General features: G+C 46.4%; 1 protein-coding gene across 11 annotated transcripts in view; it reads left to right on the top strand.

Moving 5' to 3' along the window:
- Positions 1–11210, top strand: part of LOC100671814 (HLA class I histocompatibility antigen, B alpha chain-like) — a 43852-nt gene extending 32642 nt beyond the window's left edge. For 3 of the 11 annotated variants that reach the window (XM_064282890.1, XM_064282854.1, XM_064282886.1), the window contains one exon: positions 5250–5442. The gene's annotated coding sequence lies outside the window, so the exon portion shown is untranslated. Of the gene's footprint in view, positions 1–1037; positions 1148–1603; positions 1848–5249; positions 5443–10402; positions 10437–10523; positions 10623–10789 lie in introns of those variants that run through there. The other 8 variants (XR_010321593.1, XR_010321588.1, XR_010321589.1 and 5 more) reach the window with 7 other exon arrangements.
- Positions 11211–13196: the final 1986 nt, after the last annotated feature.

The following is a 13196-nucleotide window of genomic DNA, read 5'->3' as shown; positions in this document are numbered from 1 at the left end:
AAACTCATGCACAAAAACAAGAACAGGCATACTCCTCTATAAAAACAAATACACAAAAAATAAACACACAGACCATGGGAGCTGAGAGTTTGGTCAGGTCTGAGCCCAGGGTGACATGGCAACATTAGCCCTAATTGCCCACTGTTCTGCAGACAGGACAGGGCCTGGGTGATGTCTGAGTCCTTGTGATCACAGGTCCTGGTGGGAGAAGGTTCTGCTGACGGGGTAAGGACAACAGAGCAGCAAAGGTGACCCAGCTGAGGAGTGGCCATGTCAAAGCCCATGACATACTGAGCATCCACTGGGCACAGGGCTCATCCATGCTTGGCTCCTCCGTGGCATTCTCCTAGAAGAACACACTAGACGTGGATTTCTGAGAAGTTTCCAGAACTGTGACTGCATACTCATGGCAGGAACAAGAAACAAGAATAAAGGAAATATTCAGGAACTAGACCAATCATCCTTCTAGAAGCCTGTCCTCAGCAAGGGACCTTCCCTTCTGACCTGTCACTGTTAGGAATCAGTTTCCCCATAAAAAGAATCATCAAAGTGAAAGATTTGTCCTTCATTTCCACATGTGCTTTACAAGACAGTGTTAGCACGTAGGGGGCCAGACAGGGTCAAAACATGCATGGAGGGTATCTCCCAGGTACAACACAGGAGATGGGAAAACCCCTACCTAGGGCTTGAAACCCTCCAGTGGAACCAGAAAACTCAGACTCCACTGGCTTCTCTACATGAGCTCTTCTTCCTCCAGATCACAACTCCAGCAACCACAGGTCCAAGGAGAACCAGGCCAGCAATGATTCCCATGATGGGGACAGTGAGATGGGAATGTTGGTCTGGGAAGGGAAGGGAAGGTTAGGGGCCCTAACCTTCAGGTCTCAGCCCTGACCCTGATAGAGGTCTCCGGAAGGGCTCCTGCTTTCCCTGAGAAGAGGCTCCACCCTCATCCCACGCCTTACCCCATCTCAGGGTGAGGGGCTCCAACAGCTCCTCATGCTGCACATGGCATTTGTATCTCTGCTCCTTTCCAGAGGGTATCGCTATGGCCACTCACTTCTGGAAGGTCCCGTCTCCCGTAGGCCTGGTCTCCACAAGCTCTGTGTCTTGGGTCTGGTCCTCCCTGCAGCATGATCTCTGCCAGGTAGAAGCCCTGGGCCCAGCACCTCAGACTGACCTTACTGTCAGAGATAGGGTGGTGGGTCTTTGGGGGGTCTGAGAGGGAGAGTCAGAAAATTCAGGAACTTTCCATCGTCTCCTATGGGCCACTTGAGCAGGGGCCATGTGATCATTCTGAGAGTGGACAGGACAATGGGGGTGGGGGAGGAAGTGCCAAACCCAGACACCAGCCTGGACCCAGGAATCTGGAATAGTCTCCTATTCCTTGGAAAGTTCTTGAATCAGTGGTAGGCTCCAGGTCTCTGAAGGGGAAAACTGAGACTCCTGGTCCTGACCTGGGGGGAGGCTGAGATTCAGAAATGCTGGAGTCAAGACCTCCAAAGAGGTTGGGTGTTAGTAAGAGAACAAGGCCTGAGAGAGATGTCCCCTGTGGTTCCCAAGGCCACTGCCAGAGGCAAAGTAATGCCATTGGTTATTTCAGGAACCTTCTCCCTTTTCATCCCCAAAAAGACTGGATCCCTTATTGTGCCTGAGAAGAGAAACGTCTCTGGAAACCTGGGTGGCTCTTCCCATTCTCGATCCATGGGAAAGGAGTATTCTGACATCCACCTCCTTCTCCTCCCCTACTTTTGGGATACCAGCTGAGGGAACTACCCCAGCCCAAGGGAAGATGGGGAGACCGCCATTGTACCTACCCGCTACAGGGTCTCCTTCCCCTTTGCCAGGTACCTGACGAGCCACTTCATACACTCCCCCTCTAGGAAGACCCTGTAGAGCTAGGCCACACCGGCCTCCTCGCACTTGCACTTCGAGACCTGAGCAGCCTCATCCGCTGCAGTCCAGGAACGCAAGTCCTCCTTCAGGTTCAGTGCGAAGTAATCAGCGCAGTCCTGGGCATGCTGCTCAGACAACAGGAGGCGCTATTCCAAACCACATGGAAACCATAAACAATGTAAACAGTGAGAGATCCTGGCCCCCGCCCCCCGCCCCCCTAAGTCTCCGAAGGGCGGTGATCGGTCAGAGCCGGTTTGGGTCTAAATTGAAAAGGAAACCAGAGCTCTTCCCGGGTCAAAGGGCCGGTTGGGTCTGCGGCCTAGGGGTGAAACTCTGGAGACTCGGGGCGACCACAGCCGGCCCATGGAGGACTCGAGGACTTGGAGACTCATCACCTGCGACCCGGGTCCAACGTCAATCACCGTCCTCCCTCTGGTTGTAGTTGCTGCGCCGGATCTGTAGGTTCCCTGGGAAAGACTGTGCGTTGCCCTTGGCGATTCGTGTCTCCCAGTCCCAATACTCCCAGCTCCTCCTGCTCCATCCATAGTACCCTCAGCTCCATCCTCAGATTTGCGGAGTCGCCATTGAACCGCACCAACTGTGTGTAGTCCACCTAGCCGAGATGAAGCAGGGCTCACCCTTCTTGACTCATCTTTCATTGACTCCCAGTCCTTCGGGTAGTTATGTATGACTGCGCACCCCACGCAATGTCCCAGAATATTTTATGATTGGAGGCCGCTAGGCTCAGAGCTCAGGAGGCCATCAAGGGGCTGTGTGACCTAACTGCCCAAACCACACTAAGGGCCATTCATCCAGAGTATATTTCAAGGCTTCCAGTGAATTAGGAAATTTTAAAGACACTGGAGAAAATGTACAGGGAAGACCCTGATGATAAGGAGCTTGCACATATGATGGTGATGGGCATTACAAAGATAAATGTGAAATTACTACTGAACTAAGTGCTGAGAGGGAAAACTTCATGATATCATGAAAGCAGATAACCAGGAGATTGAACAGGTCCCCTACCACTATCGTCAGTAATATCTAAAAGATACAAGAAAATATATGACATTCATGAAACAATAACAGAATTATGTACAATTACACCCAAACAGAGTACAAGAAAGAGCTCTTGGAAATTAAAAATATGGTTATAGAAATGAATAATTCAATGGATTAATTAGAAGATAAAAACTGTACTCCCACAAAGTAGTACAAGTGGAAAAGTGAAGGCAAACAGGAGAGAAAAATTACAAGAACATTATGCTATCTGTGTGGCAATGAATTAATAAATTGGCCTTTTGTTCTTGGTTTGTGAGAGATAATCCTTGGGGGTTTTCCTGGGTAACAAAGGTACCTTTATTATGTAAAATCTCCCAACAGAACCTGAGAATGTGTGCAAATGAGTGGGGGCATGATTAGCTAACCTGCATGATTAGCTAACCTCTGCATGATTAGCTAACCTCCGGAAGAGAGTAGGGCATGATGCAATCAATTGTGTACATTCAATGATTCAATCAGTCATGACTATGCAAAGAAGCCAATACTAGGGTTTGCACAAGGAGTTTGGGGTGGGAGCTTCCTGGATTGGAGAGAACATCTGATCTCTTGGGAGGGTAGTGCATCCCTGGGAACAATGGAGGGATTCCTTCATTTGCATCCTTTCTGTTTATAATAAATGAAGAACTGTAAGTGTAGATGCTCTCCATGAATTCTCTGAGCTCTTCAGTGAATTGAGGAACCTACAGCAGGCAGTGTGGGCCAGCAGGGGCTGGGATCTGCCTATTTGACAGTCAGAAAAACTGAGACCTTCTAACTTGTGAATTCTGACTTAGCTCACAGTGACTAATTCAGAGAAGGGCTGCACAGGCAGTCAATCTGAAAGATGATGCCCTTTAACTTGTAAGGTCTGACCTAACTCTGGGTGGTTAAGGTCAGAGAGAGAAAGTGCCACGTGGGTGCCTGGCAACAACAATAATGGGGAAATGAGAAGGCGAAGACTGGATCCATTTCCATGTAGGAATATGATGCATGCTGATCCCTACCGGGCAGTTAGCAGTGAATGTGGGATTTACCCACCTTGCCCCTTTAGAAATGCACTATCAGTCAAGGAATTACAACAACCTAATAATATAAGTGCAACCCTGGTGGCATAGTGGTTAAGAGCTATGGCTGCTAACCAAAAGGTCAGCAGTTTGAATCCACCAGACGCTCCTTGGAAACTCTATGGGGCAGTTCTACTCAGTCCTATAGAGTTGCCTTGAGTTGGAATCGACTCCACAGCAGTGGGTTTTTTGGGTTTAAGAATATAAGTTTCAAAAAGAATGGAGAATCCATGCCCCACACTCACATAAAAAAACAATTAAAAATGGATCAAGGATCTAAATGTGAAAACTAAAACCATAAAATTCCTAGAAGAAAATATTGCTGTTGTGGAAGCTGGTAAGTCCCATACTCTGTACGTCAGGCATCAGCTGGAGGTGTCTCCTGACTCACATGGTTGCAGGGGGTGGAGAACCCAGAACTGGCAGGTCAGACAGCATGCTGCTAGCTCACAGGGCTGTAGAAGCCAGAGAGTCCGAAAGTGGGCAGGCAAGATGTGCAGTGTAATGGATCGCTCTTCTGTGGCCTTTCTAGTCACGGTCTTGGCTAGATTGGGTGAGACTGTGTGATAGGGTAATTATGTCCACCAAAGGGATTGGTCAGTTTTGCCATCCTGCTGGGCTTGTAATGAGCCATCCCAGAGGTGGAAGAGAGAGAATCCCACCACTGCCAGGGAAGAACAGCCAGTAGCCAGTGTGTCCTTTGGACCTGGGATCCCTGCGCTGGGAGGCTCCTGGGATGAGTAGACAGAGAGAGAGTGAGCTGTGACTCTGAAGATAGTGAGAAGCAGTGGCAGGGTAGACCCAGCAGCAGAGACCTGTCAGCAGCAGACTGCATGGTGGGCTTCCTGTCCCATTGAGAGAGAAAGCTGAGTGCCTTTGGGCAGAGGCCTAGGGCCAGGGAGAGGTATGCCTGCAAGCATGGCTGGGAAGAGGCTGTCTTAACGGAAGAACTATATATTGAGTGTTCCTGAGCCTGAAGAGTAACTGTTACTTCCCTAATAAACCCTATAATTGTGAGTATGGGCTGTGAGCTCTGTATGGCCATTGCAACGAATTATCAAACCCAGGAGAGAAGTAGAGAGTCCCGTGGGAGAGACGGTTGGTGTCAGAATTGGTAAAGGTGGTGGAGAGAGGAGGCATGTCTGACCCCTGCCCCATAGGAATCAGCCTTGGGCTATTGATCTCGATTCTCCTTTCCCCTTGTGAAGTAAGAAGAGGTCAGACACTGCTCTCATGTCATTTTTACAGACGACAAGCTGCTGGCTCAAGTCCCAAGAACTGCAGGTCAGATGACGACCAGCCAGAAACAGGACCCAGAGCACCATGACTTTGTTCATCAGAGGACTTTATCAATAAAATGAAGAGACAACCTACAGATAGGAAGAAAATTTGGGGGAACCATGTATCTGATAAGGGTCTAATATCATATATATATATATGTGTAAACACTTCTATAGCTTAACAAAAGACAAACCAATCAAAAAATGGGCAAAGGACTTGGACTGACATTTCACCAAAGAGAATACTCAAATGACAAACAAGCACATGAAAATGTTACTGCAATTGCAAGAGTTAGAGCCGCCTGCCGCAAATAGCCAATTCTTGAGACAGGGGTGAGGTGGGTAGCAAGAGCTTTATTAGATACACAGGTATATGGAGACAGAGGGGAATGATCTCCTCCTAAAGTTGTCTGTCTCACCAGATTACCTATCAGCTCGGGTTTTTAAGGGAAAAGGGGCCATAAGTTTTAGGGACTTGTGGAATGTGCACTCTCTTTCTTCTGTTTGGTTTCGGTGGTTGTATCTCAAACATGATCTTTTCCTGCCATTATCCCAACAGCTCAGCGGGTAGCTGGCGCCATCCTTCGTCTTATTCGTCAATAATACTTGTTTTCCACAGTCTTAGAGGAAACATTGGTTAACACTTAACCATTTGGGGAGCTAACATCAGGATCTTACTTGGAGGCAGGGATGGGCTAGGGGAGAGAAAGGAGAAAGAAGGAAAAAAGAATTGGGTCAGGTAAGGTTCAAGATATGGCTGAGCATCCTGTTTCAAAAAGATTCTCAATGTCCTTAGCCATTAAAGAGATGCAAATCAAAAATCACAATGAGATACTTCCTCACCCATTAGAATAACAATAACAAAAACAAAACAGAAAATAACAAGTGTTGCCAAGGATGTGAGAAACTAACCCTCATTTATGGTTGGTGAGAATGTAAAATGGTACAGCTGCTGTGGAAAAGTCTGGCTGTTCCTAAAAAGGTTGCAGAGAGCTGCCAATGTCCAGCAATCCCAATCCTAAGTATATACCCAGTGGAAGTGAAGGTAGTAATACAAACAGAAAACTATATACCAGTATTCATTGCAGCACAGTTCACAATAGCCAAAAGGTGGAAACAGCTGACATGTCTGTGACCCCAATACCCCCCAGTGTATTTTCTCCTTTTTCAAAATGGCCAGCTGAGAGCTTAACATAACAAAATATCATATAATGAAACAAAGGCTATGATAAACCTATAAGTTGTTCTTCCTCTGCCTGCCTCCTTCACATACCTCTGTTAATGACCAAATGTTAATGACTTTGTTCCTTGTTTTAAAACTGATGCAAGTAAACTTTTCTTCTGTCTGGACTACCTGTGGCATACAAACCCCACAGGAAAGTTGGAGCCCAGGTATCAGGTATGTATGTCTTTAGCCTAATAAAGAAATGTCTGGCAGGGGACTACGAAGACACTTGTAACCCTTGTAAGATTCTATATAAGCTCTAATGTAAAACTGCTCTTTGGGACTCCACAGAGGCAGCCTGTGTTGCTGCTGGGTCCCTGGTGATGTATGCATCTCCTTAATAAACTTTCTCACTCTTTCTGACTTGGAGTATGTTTCATTGGCTGGACTGCTCCAGGGCACGGACCCTAATCGGGTAACGTGCCCATCAACAGATGAATGGATAAACAAATTGTGGTATAGTATACATATAGTAGAATATTACTTACAAAGAGAAATGAAGTCCTGATGCATGCTATGACACAGATGAACCTTGAAACTGTTATGCTGAGCAAAATTAGTCACAAAAGGACTAATATGAAATAAGCAAATATGTACAAACCAAAAACCAAAAATTATGAGTGGTTACCAGGGGTGGGAGGAAGCGGAAAAAAGGAATTTATTTTTAAAAATCCTAAAAAGCAAAGATGTCACTTGATGTCTAAGTTGTGCGTGACTCAAGCCATGGTGTTTTGAATCACCTCATATGCATGCGAAAGCTGGACAAAGAAAAAAAGCAAGACTGAAGAAGAAATGATACATTTGAATTGCGATGTTGGTGAAGAATATTGAATATAACATGGGCTACCAGAAGAACAAACGAATCATTCTTGGAGGAAGTACAGCCAGAATATTCCTTAGAAGTGAGGATGGCGAGACTTTAGACATTTCTTGCGAGGGCGGGGGGGCGGAGAACGATCGCTGGAAAAAGACTCGGCTAATGCTTTTTTTTTGGTAAAGTAGAGGGTAAGTGAAAAAGAGCTAGACTCTCACTGAGATGGGTTGACAAGGCGGCTGCAACAATGTGCTCAAACATAACGGCGGAAGACTGGGCAACCTCTGTTGTGCATAATGAGGTTGCTGTGAGTCAGACAGCACCTAACAACAAGCCTTGGTTTTCAGCCTACACACTGAGGATAATAAGCCCCCATTTTACGAGGTTGTTAGGTTGTGACAGGATGGTGTTCATTGACCCTCTAATCCCTTCCACCCCTCCCCTCACTCAGTGGAGATGGGGCTTTCTGTACAAAATCAATCAGTGTTGTGCTGTGAATGACAATCTGTATCAGCCCCTGAGAGGATACTTTTGTCCTGAAGGGAATGGCTCTGAGGAACATGAAGATCCAGGCAGATGGGCTTTGCCATGCCCTGTGCAAGCACTAGGTGAAGCAGCAGAATAAAGCTGAAAATTTGGGGTTAGGGGTAGATGAGGAAAAGGGATGGAGACTAAGGAAGAGGGGACACCTGGGTGCCCATGTGAGGTGCAACGAGCACTCCTGACAGTTAAAGGCAGGGAAACAGTATAGGGATGCCTAAACTACCCTCTGAACTGTGAGTGTATTCCTGACCAGCCAGGAGTCCCCAGCTCTAAATGGGGAATCTAATCCGAGCTCTTCCCTACATTAAGCTATTTCTCCTCCAACACACACTCTCTGGGTATGGATGAACCTGAAGAAAACTGGCTCTCACAAGGACTTGCAGCTGCCATTCATGTCACCTAAGTGGTCCAAAATGGGAAGGAACTGATGCTGTCTGTCCATCCATCCACTGTGGGTGTGGGCTGGGCTGTGTAAGGGTGATATGAGATCAGGAGTGTGAAGCACAGAGTTTGTAATATGGCAGATGTACAATGACTGTTCCCTTTCTTCTAAAGACAAAACACTGACAGTAAATGGCTTAAGCCTTGGGAATCACACAGACCTGGGCACACACCCCTCTCCTCCATCAATTTCCCACTCTACTGGCTCTTATATTCCTGCATACAGACGCACTGTTAAATCTCCCATTAAGACAAACAAAACGAAATAAATCAAAGCAAAGTCCTATAAAAATCCATCACCTCATCCCACGTCTCTTTCAGGTTACTGTCCCATTTCTATGCACTCCTTATAGTACCATCCTGAGTCTATTCTCTCACCTACCATATTGTCTTCTAAAAATGTTGAGTTTTTATTTTTACCAAACGAGTATATGCACATAGTTTAGAAAGTCAAATACTTCTACAAGGGTTGTTTTGAAGACAGCCATCCTCAATCTTCCATGCACTCCATTTCCTGAACTCCAGGGGAGTAACCACTTTTAATTCTTTTAGTTGATTCTCTTAGTGTTATCGCTATTCTTCTAAATAATATACTTATACTGCTCGTTCTTTGTTTTTTCAGTTTTATGGGTCATCTATAATTGATTACCTCTCCTTCACACACCCCCACCCTCCCAACATAGTTATGTTATACTTTTGGTTAGCTCAGTGTTCAGTGTTTATATTATTGTTATTCAGTGCCCTTGAGTTGATTCCTACTCATAGTGATCCCATAGGACAGAGTAGAACTGCCCTGTAGGGTTTCCAAGGATGTAATCTTTATGAAAGTCATTGCCACATCTTTCTCCTGTGGAGCCACTGGCGGGCTCTGATTTAGGAAATAATACTGGAGTCATTATTCCCTGTCCTTGAGCAAAGACAATGTGACCCAGCTGGAGCTGGGCTCACAAGGACTCACAAGGGCCAAAAGGGCTCACAAGGACACATCAGCTGGGCCCTGAGGCATAAAGACAATAGATAGAATAATCTCGGAAAATACCTTTTAGGGAACTTTTCACATAAGCCAGAACACAAAAGACTTTCCACTCTTATCTTTTTCTATTAACATTTAGTAAATTGAAATTTGTTGGACCAATGAAAACCCTCCTGACTGTTGCTGAAACCTGCACCAATGATCGTTAGGAAACACAATTCAAAATGTAAGATCACAGTTTCTAGCCAATCTGTGAAAAGGTGAAGCTTTCAGTGGTCTTGCCCATTTGTAATGTTAATATATACTGATGACTGTAATCTTCCTCAGACTCAGGGAGACATGGCTGGGGCAGCATGCTTGTCTGTTTTCCCATTCTTGTTTATTCTGTAATAGTCTCTGGACTTGGACAGATGTGTCTGTGGCAGCAGGCTTGTTGCTTTTCCCATTCTTGTTTATTCTGTAATGTTCCTTGGAGTCGGGCAGACATTAACTCTGGCAGCATGCTTGTCCACTTCTCACTTTCTTTTTGCTTTACTGAACTCTGATGTTTTTTCCCCTACAAAGGTTCAAACCACTGACCTCTTGGTTAGCAGCCCAGCACTTAACCATTGCGCAACCACGGCTTGTTTACATTCTTGGCCTAGTTCTCCTTGTGGTCGTTGGAGCTGTGGTGGCTGGAGCTGTGATCTGGAGGAAGAAGAGCTCAGGTAGGGAAAGGGGTATGCTCTGATTTTTTTTGTCCCACTGCCGAGTTTCAAACCCCAGGTGGGAGCTTGCCTGCCTTTTGCCTTTACTGTGAAGCACTATCCACACACCTGTACATACCCAGTCTGGGGCCCTGTGTGCTAACACTTACTCTTTTGTAAAGCATATGTGAACATGAAGACAGATTTTTTACCTTGATGGTTCTGGTGATGGGACCTGATCCCCACAGTCGCAGGACAGAGATGAAGCTCCCTGTTGCGGACAGAGCTCTAGGAGGGTGATAGGTCCAGTCCCTGCACGTCTCTTATTCTGGTTTCCTAATCCTGCCCTGGGTTTAGGAGTCCAGGACTAGCTGACTTCTCTAGGACCTCATGGTCCTGCATCCTCCCCAGTCTCTGAAAGAACATTTTCTTCCCACAGGTGGACAAGGAGGGAACTATGCTCAGGCTGCAATTAAGTATGGAGGCATGTGATCCCTGAGACCCTTGGGATAGATGGGAGCCCATAGGGAGCTCACCCACCCCATAATTCTTCCTTTAGTCTCACCTCCTCCTGTGGGCTCTGGCCAGATCCTGTTATTGTTCTTCTCCAGGCAGTGGCAGTACCCAGGATTCTGATGTGTCTCTCATGGCTTCTAAAGGTGAGACCCTGGGGGCCTGACATGGGGGAGGGGTTGGGGCAGAGGCGACATGACTTGGTTATGGGAATTCTTTTTATTTGGGCATTTTGAATATGTGGTGGGCTGTTCAGTGTATCAACACTTAACGATGACTGACCCAAATTTTTCACGATTACTTTCTTCTGTAGCGTGAGACTGCTGCCTTGTGTGGGACTGAGTAATACAAGATTTGTTCACCCCCCACTTGAAGACCCCTGACTTCTCTTTCTGGGACTGAATGTGTTTGCGTTCCTATCAGTATAATGTGAGGACATGGAAAGACCAGCCCCGCCCCACCCACCAGGATGCCCCCCCCACACTGACCTGTGTCCCTTGTTGATCAACATTCCTGTTCCAGCAGAGGCAGGGCTGGGAAATCCCCAACCCTATTGTAACTTCCTGTTGCTCTGAGTGGCAGTGTCACACTTCCTTGTTGAAAATGAAAATCTGGGTATTATTATTTTTTTTTCTTCAAAATTTTGCCATAAGGTATGGTTGATAAGGAAGTTAAAGGAGAAGAAAATTCTGAAAATTTAAGAAAGGCAATAAATGAAGACTTGAGAACCAGAATCCTGTGTTTGCTGTGTCAAGTCTGTCGCAGGCAGGACAGGAGAAGGCCATGGAGTAGCTGAATGTGGATGGGGCCTGTGCCCAGTAGGTGCTCAGTGTGCCTGGGCTGGTTACCTCTTGGCTGGGTCATCTTCACTGCTCTGTTGTCCTTGTTCCCTTAGAAGTACCATATCCCACCAGGATCCGTGGTAACAGGGACTCAGACATCGCCCATGTCTTGTCCTGTCTGCAAAGCAGCAGGTGGCAAGGGCTAATGTTGCCGTGTCAGCCTGGGCTCAGCCCTGGCCCAGCTCTCAGCTGCCATGGTTAGTGTATTCATTTGTTGTGTCTTTGTTTTTATGGACTAGTGCACCTGTTCTTGTTTTTGTGCATGAGCTCTGGTCTCGTTTTCCTCTAAGTGTCCCCTGGCTCTAACAGCAGCGGAGCCCATTTACCTGTCATTGTCCCCACAAAGATTGTCCTGTCTGCAGGACCCTGGATAGTGAGGACTCTGTGTGGTTGATCAGCCTGGGCGCAGGCCTGGCCCAGCCCTCAGCCATCATCATTGTGTGGTTATTTTTGTGACTTGTTTGTTGTAGAGGATTATGCCTGTTCTTGTTCTTGTGCACAAGTTCTTGTTCTTGATCCCATCCTTTTCTGGGTATCCCCACCTCTGACAGCACCGGGAGTTGTTTTCTTGTCATTGTCCCCACAAGGCCCAGGGTGGCCCCTACGCACAGGAGTCTCTGTAGTATTCAGAAATGAATTTTCCAACTAGTCCAGCTCTTGTCCACCTTCTAGGACTGTTCCTGGCTGGATTATTCTTCCCACTTCCCCCAACCTTTTTTAAAGAACCAGATTCTGGAATTAGCAGAGGGGAGGGATCTGATAGTTTCTCAACTTAGATAAGTTCCTGCTTTGTTTCCATCCTCTACTCACCCACCTTTTCTCCCTGCTCTTAGCTCTAAAATCCTAGCACTGGCTCTTTCCAAACTGATGGCTATCTAAAGTAGACTCTCATTTACATTCACAGTTAATTGGAAAATAGGGCCCATAAGCTTCGGATTCTTCTTTTCTGAAGATGGAAATAAAATTGTGTGCTGTTGTGAGCAGGAGGGGAGGGTGTGGAAGGGAGGAAGGGAGGGAGAGCAGCACTTGTGAGAAAAGTCCTGGCGGCATTAACGCCAATGTGAATGGATGTTGTGTTGTAGCTCCCACAAAACAGCATTTAGTCTGAGGCTACATTGATAAAGACACTGTCTTTAGAATAGGGAGGTGCTCTGCACTACAGGATCATTCATTCTACTGATATTTATTGAGTGCAGGCTACGTAACACATTATTTTTGCATCTGGGAAACATCAGTGAACTAAAAATGCAAAAATTGTCAGCCTTATGGATCATGTGTTCTAGTGGGGAGAGACAGGCTATTGACTATGAACACAGAAGTAAGGAAAGTGTTTATGTTAGAAGGCAGTAAGTGCAGTAGAGAAGGGGACCCAGAGTGTGGGTGTGTAGGGAGAGGGAAGATGGCTGTGGTAACTTGGGCGATCAGTGTAGGCCTCCTTGAGAAGGTGACCTTTGAGGAAAAATTTGAAAGACATGAAGGAATTAGCCATGAGGATGTCTGGGGAAGCTCTTTCCATGCTGGGGGAATATTCAGTGCAGACGCACTAGGGCAGGAGGGTGTCTGTGTTCTGAGAGCAGCAAGGAGGCCAATATGACTACAGCAGAATCATTGAGATGAAGTCAGAGGTACAACCAGACCATGTAGGCCCTGAGGATATTGGAAGAATTTTTGGCTTTTCCTTGAGTGAGATGAGTTACAAGACAGTTTTGAGCAAAAGAGACATGGTACAAATTCTCTTTTAAAAGAATCACTCTGGCTGCTGTGCTGACAAGAGTTGAGAGTGGTGAGCAAGTCAATAGGGAAAACCGAGAAATTTGGGTAGAATTCCAGCTACAGATATTGGTGGCTTCAACCCAGGTGTGAGCAGTGGAAATAGTG

Source organism: Loxodonta africana, chromosome 1, assembly GCF_030014295.1.
Source record: "Loxodonta africana isolate mLoxAfr1 chromosome 1, mLoxAfr1.hap2, whole genome shotgun sequence".
In the NCBI taxonomy this organism is placed as follows: Eukaryota; Metazoa; Chordata; class Mammalia; order Proboscidea; family Elephantidae; genus Loxodonta; species Loxodonta africana.
Note: the sequence above shows the minus strand (reverse complement) of the source record. Positions and strands in the feature narration are given on the sequence as shown.